This window comes from Chelonoidis abingdonii, chromosome 15 (genome assembly GCF_003597395.2).
Source record: "Chelonoidis abingdonii isolate Lonesome George chromosome 15, CheloAbing_2.0, whole genome shotgun sequence".
In the NCBI taxonomy this organism is placed as follows: domain Eukaryota; kingdom Metazoa; phylum Chordata; order Testudines; family Testudinidae; genus Chelonoidis; species Chelonoidis abingdonii.
The window spans coordinates 796,814-808,675 of NC_133783.1; the positions used below are offsets into that span (position 1 = coordinate 796,814).

Here is an 11,862-nt window from a genome sequence, read left to right on the forward strand (position 1 = left end):
TGGCTCCCTTGCAGCTCCTAGGCGGTGGAGGGGAAGGGTGATCCATACTATGTGCTGCCTGCAGGCCTCGCCCCCGCAACTCCAACTGGTTGCAGTTCCCGACCAATGGGGGCTGCTGCAGCTGGCACTTGTGACAGGAGCATCAGGGCCCCTGCCTCCACCACTGAGGAGCTGCAGGGACGCAGAGCAGGGCAGGAAGCCCCTGCCAGCCCCGCCGCCATCCCGCCCCCTTTCCCCCCCCCCCGTCAGCACAGGTCCCTGGCAACCTCCACCACTGCCCCTGGACCACCCCTCCCAGAGCACCCATGGCCACCCACCCAAGTTTTAGTCAGGGCGGGTATTTTTAGTAAAAATCATAGACAGGTCACAGGCCATGAATTTTTGTTTACGGTCCGTGACCCGTCTATGAATTTTACTAAATGTTTACTAAAACATAGCCTTAGCCATGATGATTATGGACTGAGAGAATAAGTAGGCTATTTTGGACAATAACAGGGGCGAGCACACGGGCATAAGTATATGTCGATAGGGCAACTGAATGGAATACTGGTACCGTTCTCCACAGGCAGTGGTAATTTTAGCTGATATCTCACTCTCAAGAGTAACTGAGGCTGAAACAGAACAGCTCCTGAATGAGTCTGGCTGGAGACTGGATCCGTATGCTGCTAGCCTGTGTGCTGCATTGGTGCCTGCTGATGTAATTGCTCACTGGTGTGAGAAAGTGTCCTACTGCAGTGGAAGAAATAAAGCAGTCCTCCCCAGAAACCTTCAGCAGAGGACTGCAGACTTCCCCAGGAAAGTTTTCTTGAGATCTCTATGGAGGATTCCCGGGACATCCCGATGCACAAATACAAATTGTTTCACAGGGCCCCCTCTGCCTAGCTGTATATGGGAACGAGAGGCAGACAGTGAAATAACCAGTAGAGGCAGAGTTGCTATCTCCTCTTGTATGATTAAAAAAGAGTAAATGAACAGATGTCCCTGCAACATCAAAACAAACAGCATACTTACCAGAGTTCCATCCCCTGCATCAGGCTCACCAGTGCTGGACAGCAGGGACTCACTCGATGGCTCTGGCGGTCAGAAAGAGGTCCTGGCTCACTGCACCACTGCATTCCCCCAGCCGCCTGTCCTCCAAAACTCCTCCTCCTCCTCCTCCAAGTTCATCACCTCCTCCTCAGTATGCACTGCAGGGGCCGCTGATTCCAGCTCCCCTGAAGTATCCGCGGGGCTTGTGGTGGTGGTGTCTCCCCCAAGGAAGGCTTGCAGCTCCTTGTAGGAGCCTGTCTGCCAGAGTGACAGTTTGCTTCCCCTGCCTTCTGGTACACCTGCAGCAACTCCTTGATTTTTACATGGCACTGCTCCATGTGCCTGTTGTAGCCTTTCTCCACCATGCCCCAAGCGATCTGGCCATGGATGTCAATGTTTCTACAGATGGATCAGAGCTGTGCCTGCACAGCCTCTTCTCCCCACAGACCAAGGAGATCCACCATCTGCTGTGTACTCCTGGCAAGAGCACCTTTTCTGCATAGAGCCAGCATGGTCAGCTGGGCAGTTGCTATGTGAGCTCTCCATACCAACCAAACATGAAATAAAATTTAAAATTGGCAGGGCTTTAAAGGGGGAGGGCCATGTACATGCATACCTGACTACCAGGCAGCAGAGTTCTAAAAGGTGACCAGAGCAGTTATGATAGGGCATAATAGGACACCTCCTGGAAGCCACTAAAGTAAACATAAGTAACGCAGTGTCACTGACTGGGTTAACCACACTATGTTGATCTAAGCACTATGCCTCTCGTGCAGGTGGAATTACTAAGTCGACGGAGAGGGCAAGTTACATCAGTGGGAGCAACATTTTAGTGTAGACGCTTACAGAATTAGGTCGACATAAGCTGCCTTGCAAACAAACAAACTCTGTAGTGTAGACCAGGCCTCAGAGCTGGGACACCAGAATATCTGGTGCAGGTGGGGATGAGTTCAAACAGTTGCAGCAAACTGGACATCCACTGAATAGGTCTCACTACCTCTTGAATGAAGTCTATGTCTCACCTATGAATGCAAGAATATTTCTGCATTAAGACAAAGTTCAGGATCTATCAAACCTGTGTACTGCCTGCACTGCTATACGGGTCAGAAACCTGGACCGTCCTACAAGCAGACTTGGAGCAGCTAGAGGCATCTTATATGTGCTGTCAGCATCAAATGCTGGGCATAAAATGGTTCAACTTTGAGTGAGATTTGGCCTTCCTCCAATTCCTTGCTCTTTGGCCATGTTGCCAAGATGGCCAAAAACACCCCAGCTCATTGCGCTCTCAAACTCTCCACAGATGTACCTTGATCCTATTAGCATCGCCTGCGGCATTACCCAGAGATTTGTGGATTCTAAGAACTGAGCCAGATCTGGAAACTTCACTCTACAATGTCTGGTACGATGCTATCACCTAAAACTTCCTAACTGTCAGAGTGATTAAGCACTGGAATAAATTGCCTAGGGAGGTTGTGGTATCTCCATCCTTGGGGATTTTTAAGAGCAGGTTGGACAAACACCTGTCAGGGATGGTCTAGATAATACTTAGTCCTGCCTTGAGTGCAGGGGACTGGACTAGATGATCTCTCAAGGTCCCTTCCAGTCCTATGATTCTATGATTCTCTGGCCATTGACCTGCACACTAAGGTCCTCTAAAATTCCCTGATCCCTCCCATCACCCTCTCAAGGTCCCTTCCAGTTTTATGATTCGATAGTCACTCCAGCTGCGCAATGGCCCTCAGTATACTGTGCACATTTGTTGATGGTCATGATGAATTTATAAAACACCGCACGGAAAACTATGCATGTCTGAAATTTCTTACCAACTCACTGGTCCTGTTTTTCAGTACATTCCTAGGCACATATGCACATGAACATATTGCATGCACATCCCCACTTTCTGCATGCACACAGCAAGATAGGCAGCTAGCCTATTCTGTGTGTCAAAACCAATTTGGGTGGCCCCTGTCATGCAGGCCTTCATCATACATTAGTGCAAAACAGACTATAGTATCTTAAATCAATTTGGAAACTAAAGTTGCTGCAGAATAAATAGGGTAACTTGCCAGGAGCTCCTACCACCAGTGTTCTGTGATCTGCACCAGCTGCTTATTGGCAGCTGGGTAGAGTTTTAGGACAGAGGAGTTCATTTCATGCTGATGTCTGGTTTTGTGCAGAGCAAGGCAGTTGGTCTGGCTAATGCTGTTTTTGTCTCAGTTTAGTGGAGTTTTACAAAGCCCAGCATGAAGCATCTTTAATTATTATTTCAGTTTGGTTTCAACATATAAATATTATTTGCACATCCAAGCCTGCTGAAAATCAAGCCCCTTATACTTCCCAATGCACAGAGGGTATTATTAAACTTTTGTATTCCTTTAAATAGTAATACAAACACATCTGTGCCATTGCCCAGAAGCTATCCAGTCAACTCCTGAGGATCATGAGGTAAGATCTGGCCCTTCCTGTACTGAAGAGGTGTTAATACTCACTGTGCAAAGCAAGTCTGGTTTTATTCACGGCATCTAGCTCCTTTACGAAGTTAAGTATTTTTGTTCCCATTTCCTCACAGGAGCTTTCTCTGAGCCAGACTGAGGAAAGCCTCAGTTTTGCTTGAAGTCAGGCTTCTCTGTGTAGTGCTGACCAGGCAGCTTGCATGAAGATAAACCTGTGTGTGTCCAAATTAAAAGAAAAAGCAGGGACCTAATTTTTGGCTTGTGCCTACTTCTGCTGCAGATGTGATTTCCAAGGAGTAATGAGTCTAAAGGACACAGCAAGCTACACTGCTGCTAGTTATTACTTATTGATCAAACAAGAAGGGCAAGAGCTTTCTAAATTCTACTCAGGCAAATGCACCAAAAAGCTAGTCAGCTGGCATAAACTAATACTAGTCCACTGGAACAAATGGAGCTGCACCTGCTCTTCCAGCAACAAATTCAGCTGACCTTGTGCACATGACTGGCACACCAGACCAAGACTTATTTCTTATATCCCCTCACCTCAAACATTTCTGACTTCCCCAGGCTTCTGAGCTTTATTTACAGACACCCTAAACCAGAAAGATGACTAATCTACAAAACATAAAGGGTGTTTTATAAATTAAATCGTTAAGAAAACCACTGAGAAAACTGTACCTATCTATGGGAATCTCAGGGATTTCGCTGAAATAAGAGGAATAGAAGGTCATACAAGCAACATTTCATTAAATGCTACATTAAACCATCTACCTGCAGCAATTATTGACACAGGGCTTAATGTTCAGAGATGCAGGGCACTTGCAGCTCACGTCTTCACTTGGATGAGTAAGTACTCAGCATCTCTGAAAATCAGGCCTACAGTATCTTCTGTTACAACAACTGCCTACAGCTTAATGCTGGTCATGTAAGAATACCTTTCGATGAAATGACAAACCAGAAAGGATTACGGTTAAATAAATGAGAAGTGAAAATCTTGTTTCATACTTGCGTGATATCAGAGTGCTCTGGGATTTCTAGTAATTTGATCTGTTGTTCTTGCACTTGTACAATAGAGGACTCTTTAATGTCTTCAGTAGCACAACAGTGAGAGGTACAGGAATCACCTGGAGATGGAGGACACAATAAGAAAAAGACACAAACCATACTATTCTCCTAGATAAAGCAATAAATCCATCACGGGGGTTTGCACACCCCTCAGTACTGCTTGTCATCATGTGAGACAGATGATCACCTGTCTCTACAGACTTAAACTTATGAGGCAGGTCTGCCCTGTAGGAGCTGGAAGAATAACTGAAAACGAAAAGTTCTGGAAAAGTTTTCATGACTGTCCTTCTCCTTTATACTCTTTGTGGTAGGTTGAGGCCGCTCTGACACTGTCACAGATCCGCCAAGCAGAAAACCACCACAATGCACCCTTCCATAATCAATTCAGCAGAAACTGGTCGCTGAGCATCCATGTTTGCGGACACTGACCAAAAATTTGGTCAGGCAGGAAAGCTTAAAAGTATGTGCTGTATATCTCAGTGCCCCAAACAGAGAGGAAAGCCTCCTGAATTATATGACACCAGTCTTTATCAGTTGAAGACAAACGTTCTTGTCTATTGTCATTGTCCTCCAACAAACTCAGCTCTCTGCACTTGCTGTAACAGGAAAAATTAGCATGTTCAAGTGGCCATTTAAGTGGTCACAGGGATTTTACTTTTGTCCTGTTCCCCATCTGCTGGTCACAGAATTTTTATCTACCATGTGGGACGCCAAGAAGAAAACAAGAGAGAGGGGAGTTCTCCTATGCTTAGGTTTAAATGTAACCTGTCCCCTTTCAAAGCAATTGAGGTTGTATTCTTCCACTGCTTTGCTATAACCCTACCTGCAACTGTAGGTGAGGACTCTGGTAATTTCTTTCAAACAACACTTGTTTACTTCTTCCACCACCTCTGCAAAAAGTTCAACCACTGACTGGTAATGCCCAATAGGCAAAATCAGGACATGATCCGTTGATAAGCCACCCTTAGCCAGGGCAATACAGCACTAAAACATAACAAGAGGTCAAAAAATACATAAGCAGCTATTCATAGCAAACTAACTCAGACTTTGGGATTATAATTTCCTCCTGAACACAAAATACATTGAGTGACTTTCATGGCTAACCAGGCCCACAGTTGCAAGATTCAAAATACAAAAGCCACAAAACTTCCCATGCCCTACCTGAGAGGAGATTTTGTAGCAGTCTGTCCATTTTCAGCTGACTAAGAAAAGGGTAAGGAACTGCAAAAAATTACTTTGAATGCAGGTGAGTTGGGCTTCAGACAGTGTGGCAATGAATGGGATTTATGGATAGGATGCAGACAAACAAAATCCACTTGGGAATTTACAGTGGGATATAAAGTAAACAATGAATTAATTTGATCCTATGATAGTTCATATTCAGCTCAAAATTTGGATAATATTCCACAGCAGCAGTAGTTTTAGGCAAGTGGAATAGACTCCTACCAACACTTTTTAACTCATAGTAGGTCACCAAATCAGGGCTCAGGTGTTCTTACACAAGGGTCTCTATCTAGATAGAAAGTTATTTAAAAAAAAAAAAAAAAAAAGAGAGACCACTCCAGACTATAAACTAGAAGTTTTAATCCTTAAGAAATGCATATGATTCTTATGATTTCAGCTGAAATTTTGTTGAAAGCCAGCAGGTTTCACTCAACAGGTTCCTAGCTCAGGCCTGAGAGTCTCAAAACCTTGTGACAAAGCGGGAATTTTCTGTAATATTTCTGTTAATCCTGTATGTGCCTCATTTTCCCACATACTTTGCACACACCGAGCGGGGGGTAGGGGGAGGATTAAGGGCTAGTCTACACTGTCAGTGCTTTAACATGCCTTGTATGTTCGCAGCACAGCACTGGGAGACAGCTCTCCCAGAGCTCTAAAAAAACCCACTTCAACGAGGGGTGTAGCTCCCAGCACTAGGGCACTGTTTACACTGGCGCTTTACAGCACTGCAACTTGCTGCGCTTGGGGGATGTTTTTTCACACCCTTGAGTGAGACAGTTTCAGCGCTGTTAATTGCCACTGTAGACAAACCCTCAGTTTGCTCTCAGGACAGATTAAGAGACATCAGGGCTTGTGTGTCACTTTGCTGTCTGAGCGGGTCATTAAAAAGACTGGCCAAAGCTGACCCATATCAATGGAAAATCCAACAAGATAATGGAAAGCTCAATCATTGACATCTAGCAACCAATGATTCAAAGGGAGGAGGACTTCCCCACCTCACAACAGTGACACTGTAGAGTGTTGGAAAGGTAGATTTGTCCTGGCTGGTTAAGATATTAAAGAAAGAGGGAGATGAAAGGGAGGAATAAGATGAGGTGAAAATCGATGCACTGGAAAAGAAAAATAGCAAGAACCTCAGGTTTATATTGCAGTTGCTCAAGACAGTCATGAGATGGTGAAGGTGTTTGGTTCCCTTTTTAAACAGCATCTTTCGGGATTAGGAAAAAAGGCCACTGAGTCCCATGTTTCTCCTTCCCATTTATTTAAAAATTATGTTCATTTACTACAAGAAAAATAAAAAACTAGAAGATATTAAAATGCACTCCCAAGAGATGCAAAAACATAAAATCTTATAAAAAAAAAAAAAAAACCCAGTAAAAGGTACAAAGTGACAACACTGTACACACCTGTTACATCACTTACTACACCAAAGACCTTCAAAACAATATTTACTAGCCTAGAGATTATCCAATCTTATGCTGCCCACTTGAGAGTAACATGTTTATTAAATATGATAAATATCTATTTCAACATATCACAACTACCTTGGCTCCGATGCAATAATCAATATTCTTTCATCATCAGTCTCAAAATATAAACATGTCTGAAAAACAAAGGCATCAGTAACACATTAATCAGTCTCAAATGCAAGTCCACATACATTCTTAATTTTATTGTAAGTCAGTACTGTTTTATTACTTATTTGTAATTCTGTAGCACCTAGGAGCCCCTGTCATGGACCAGGACTTTATTGGGCTGGGCACTGTACAAATACAGAACACACTTTTCCTGTTAAACTACATACGTCATTCTCAAGAAACAAAAATTAGAAACACTTCACCCAAAAATACTGATGCCAACTGATAAAGAAAACAAGTTCTCATTTAACAGAATCTGAAGAAAGCACTTATCAAAATATTTTAAAAATGTATTAATCAAACAAGCCAGACTTCAAGTTGATGTGTTATAATAAAACATGCATTTCTTTGTATTTGAAAATAATATCTATTTTCTTATATGTGTAGGAGCAGGATTTACAATATCTTGCAGCTATTAATTTCTTCACTCTAAGTGTTTGGCGTTGTAAATGAAGGGACAGGTAACAACACTTGTCATTTAACTCACTTTTAACAAATATAACTTACAAAATGTTTACAAATAAAGTCACTCTTCCTTTCACCCACTTTAACTCAGAGACTCAAGAACTCACAAATTGCTGGGTTTTATGAAAAATAGTTAACTTTGTATGATTTGCCACTCAGAAACAAAAATCAATTTTGGTAAAGTAAACCAAATTCTACATTTTGATTAATGTAGAATGAGCATGGGGGCCAAAGGCCTGAACTCCTGGGTTCTATTTCTGGCTCTGCCACTAACTAAGGCCTGGTCTACACTTAAAATTAAGGCTGTGAAAAATCCACACCCCTCAATGCTACAGCTACGCCAACCTAAACTCCAGTGAAGATGCACATATTGTTGCTTGGGGAGGTGGTATTCTTATGACAACAGAAAAACCCCTTTCATCAGTGTAGGCTGCGTCTATGCTATGGGATTATGCCAGCATAGCTACAGCGCCACAGCTACATCCACGCAGTCTCCACAGTTTAAATATACTCTCAGTGAGTGACCTTGAGCAAGTCACTGCATCTCTTTGCTTCAGTTTCCCACCAGCAAATATGAGAATAAGACATATCTGCAGTACTAATTTTAAAGAGGTTGTGAGCCTTAATATTTGTTCAATGTTTTAAAGATGGAAAGCACTATGCACATCTTAACAATTGTGCTTCTAATTCACATTACATTTAGAGGAGTCTAATAAAATAAGCATTTGGCTTAATTTAACATTGTTGTAGACCAGGAATGTTTTATAATAATAATATATGGAGATATACCTATCTCCTAGAACTGGAAGGGACCCCTGAAGGGTCATTGAGTCTATGCCCCTGCCTTCACTAGCAGGACCAAGTACTGATTTTGCCCCAGATCCTTATGTGTCCTCCTCAAGGACTTAACTCCCAGCCCTGGGTTTAGCAGGCCAATGCTCAAACCACTGAGCTATCCCTCCCCCATGCCAACAGGAGGCATTATACAGTCAGACACTGCTAATCTCATAGACCATGATGCAGAAGAAGAAATATAAATCTTACATCAAATTCTCCACTTTTCTTCTGAACAGCTTACACTATGTTGAACAACATTAAAATATTTCTTCAACACCCCCAAAGGCCAGTCTAGGAGAGAAATAAAGTAGATATACAGACAAAATGACCACTATAATGAGTTTGTGTATCTATAATTTTTGATTTGATAATATTAAAAATTGCGACCCCATCCTGCTTACAACCAAGGATTCAAACACTCAATTCACCCAAGTGGCTGAGGAAAATCCTGCCCAAAATGTCACTACTGTCTAAATGCTGATTAACACAAACAGATGCACTTTCCCAGAACAGGAGTCCTAAGAGTCATCAGGAGACTGACTGCCTGAAGCCTCTGAGGATCAAGAAAAAACAAGTGTTGCCTCATGTAATGCACATCTTCCCAAAATAGACACAATTTTTCTACAACTATGTCAACTTTATTACATAATATCATGTAATTAAAATTTATATTGAAATGCACACACACAAGGGGCAGAGTTAGGAGTGCATGAGCAGCCTAGATAACTAGCCTATCTTAAATTTTAGGTGTTTAAACCATAGAATATTAATATTCTCTTTACAATTTTTTCTGAAACATTTTTGGTTTTAAATAAACAGAAAAAGCGTTTGACCCCACTGGACGCCACACCATCTGGGCTACAAGATATGGAGCCGGTTAGCTCAGTCCTTACACACCTTCAGGCTTAGTGGTGATTAAATGGTGATTAAAACCACTTAAAAAAGTTGTTATACTGCGCCTGCACAGTGCAACTTTCTGTTAAAAGGTATTAAACAACAAAATATTGCAAAAGAGTTTTATTACCGAAAACAACTGGAAATACTTAGGCAACTTTTGAACGGTATCGTTACTTTTCCAGTTACCCTAGCTGGCAGCAATAGCAAGGTTGAAACTGCAACAGTTTCCATTATGAAGCCTGTTTTCCAACAATTTCCTCCTGAAGCCCTCTCCTTTGGCACGGAGAGTCTCCCTGCCGGCCCGGCTAGCGTAGCTACAAGAAAACGGGGGAAAGCGCCAGAGCGTATCAGGACAGCACCGCGCGGCTCGGGAGCAGCCAGCACAAGCGGCCCAGCGCGCAGCCCCCCGGCGCTGGCAGCGCGACCCTGGCGGGGGCTGGAACGGCCCCATCGAGCGCCCGCCCGGCGCAGGCCTGAAAGCAGCGCGCGCTCAGACCGAAATCTCCGCAGCCCCGCCCACTGCTGACCCCGGCCGATGCCCGCCGAGTCTGTAGCCCGAGGCCTAGCGCGGACATACCAGAACCAGCGCGCAGCACCACGCCATGGCAACAACATGTCCCCCTTCGCCCGGAACCAACTACCCTGTGCATCACTCAAACCCTTCCCCTGAATCAATAGCCCGGCTTGCTGTGTGCGTCAGCTGATCCCTTCCCCTCCGGAACACAGCCCTGATCGCTGTGTGAGACACCCAAACCTTTCCCCCGGAACCAGCTCCAAAGCACCAGCCCACTCATCTCTGGCCTGGGATAGTCAGTCAGTTATTTTTGGTGAAGGTCAAGCCCCCAGAAAAAATAATAATAAAAAAAAATACTGATAATAATTAGTAAATAAAAAGATTGCAAGGTCCTTTTAAAAGCATCTGGAGGTGCAGATTTGGCCTGTGGTCCACCTATTGGCTACCCCCTGCCTCAGACATTACTGTACTAAAACCTTCCCCCCACCACAAAGGTCCTCTCTGACATCCTCTCTGAGGCTATGTCTACACTACAGGATAATTCCGAATTACATTAAACTGGTTTGTAATAAAAGAATAGAAATTGATTACACTGGATTAGCGCGTTCGTACGCAACTGAAGGCAGATAGATAAATTCGAGTGGTGTGTGCCCTGCAGTTAAGTGAACTTAATCATTACATATTGCCGAGGCTACGTCGATGTCGGAGCCTTGTAATGGTGGGCATTATCTAATTCATAGTCTAATCAACATAGGTTATCACTTTAGCACGTCTCACACCAGGACCGACCTTGAATTCTGGGTTGAATTTGTCGGGTGTTCTGTGTAAATGCCGTGACAAGTCATCTTAGTCCTCAGCGGAAACAAGGCAGACAATTGTGCGCGGGCCTTTTTCCCTGGATTGCCCTGGCAGACGCCATAGAGTGCTACGTACCGCAGGGAGACGTCAGAGTTTGTACTTACAGTCACATATGCAGTACTTCAAGGAGCTCTCGCGGACAGGAGGCGATACTACGATGGCGCGACAGACAGCAGCATTCAGTTCGTGGACTTATGCATGAATACGCCGAGATGAGGTGGACAGCCGTTGTTCGATGAAGTGATCTCTGACTGAGGATCAGTAGACATGGCAACTGAGAGACGGTTATCTTCTTACTGCCTTTGTACTGTGAAGGCTGCTATCATGTGTCGCTGGCTGAGATCGGCGGGGCGTGCAAGAGAACAAACGTGAGCGAATAGACATACTTTGAATGGCAATCGCCTTCACTTTATGGTCTCTGTAAAAAGAGTTCCACAGTCTGCCTGTAAAAGGGGGCAAGTGTACTAGAGGACCAGTGTATGCACAGAGCAGCAGCGCTCTGTGTCAGATTCACAGGGGGTGCCGCTGCCAACAACCCCACCAGCTTCCCCTCCCAACCTTCCTGGGCTATCGGCAGTGTCCGCGCCCATTGTTGTATGATAAATAAAGGAATGCAGGAGTTTTTCGTGACAATAAATGAGGGAGGAGGATACAGCTTTGGTGCTAGATATCCAGGACAGTACCGTGGAGGAAAAAAAAAAAAAACTATATTTTTTTGTTTAGCTTAGCGATGGAAAGGAGGGGGGCTGATTGAACTCAGAGGCGCAAGTTTGTTATGATGAAGACAGTATACGACTAGTTCGTCTTCTGTAACAAGTCTAAAATGGAGTGACAGATCGAAATACATTTAGTTGCATGTTTGAGGCTCTAGGCGCCCGCGTTG

At 44.0% G+C, this 11,862-nt stretch overlaps 1 long non-coding RNA gene and 1 other non-coding gene across 5 annotated transcripts; both read right to left on the reverse strand.

Annotated features, from left to right (window-relative positions):
• Nucleotides 1-208: 208 nt before the first annotated feature.
• LOC116834394 (uncharacterized) lies at nucleotides 209-10,240 on the reverse strand. Of its 4 annotated transcripts, XR_004375932.2 has the most exons (7): nucleotides 10,185-10,240; nucleotides 8,918-9,001; nucleotides 7,316-7,374; nucleotides 5,371-5,531; nucleotides 4,488-4,606; nucleotides 3,519-3,694; nucleotides 209-2,051 (listed from the first exon to the last, which is right to left on the reverse strand). It is a non-coding gene; the product is annotated as an uncharacterized LOC116834394 (long non-coding RNA). The 4 variants fall into 4 exon arrangements; XR_004375929.2 differs by lacking the exon at nucleotides 5,371-5,531 and having other exon boundaries at nucleotides 211-2,051; XR_012657081.1 differs by lacking the exons at nucleotides 5,371-5,531; nucleotides 10,185-10,240 and adding an exon at nucleotides 9,794-10,007 and having other exon boundaries at nucleotides 211-2,051.
• LOC116834409 (small nucleolar RNA SNORA12) lies at nucleotides 4,771-4,913 on the reverse strand. The gene has a single exon (XR_004375938.1). It is a non-coding gene; the product is annotated as a small nucleolar RNA SNORA12 (small nucleolar RNA).
• Nucleotides 10,241-11,862: the final 1,622 nt, after the last annotated feature.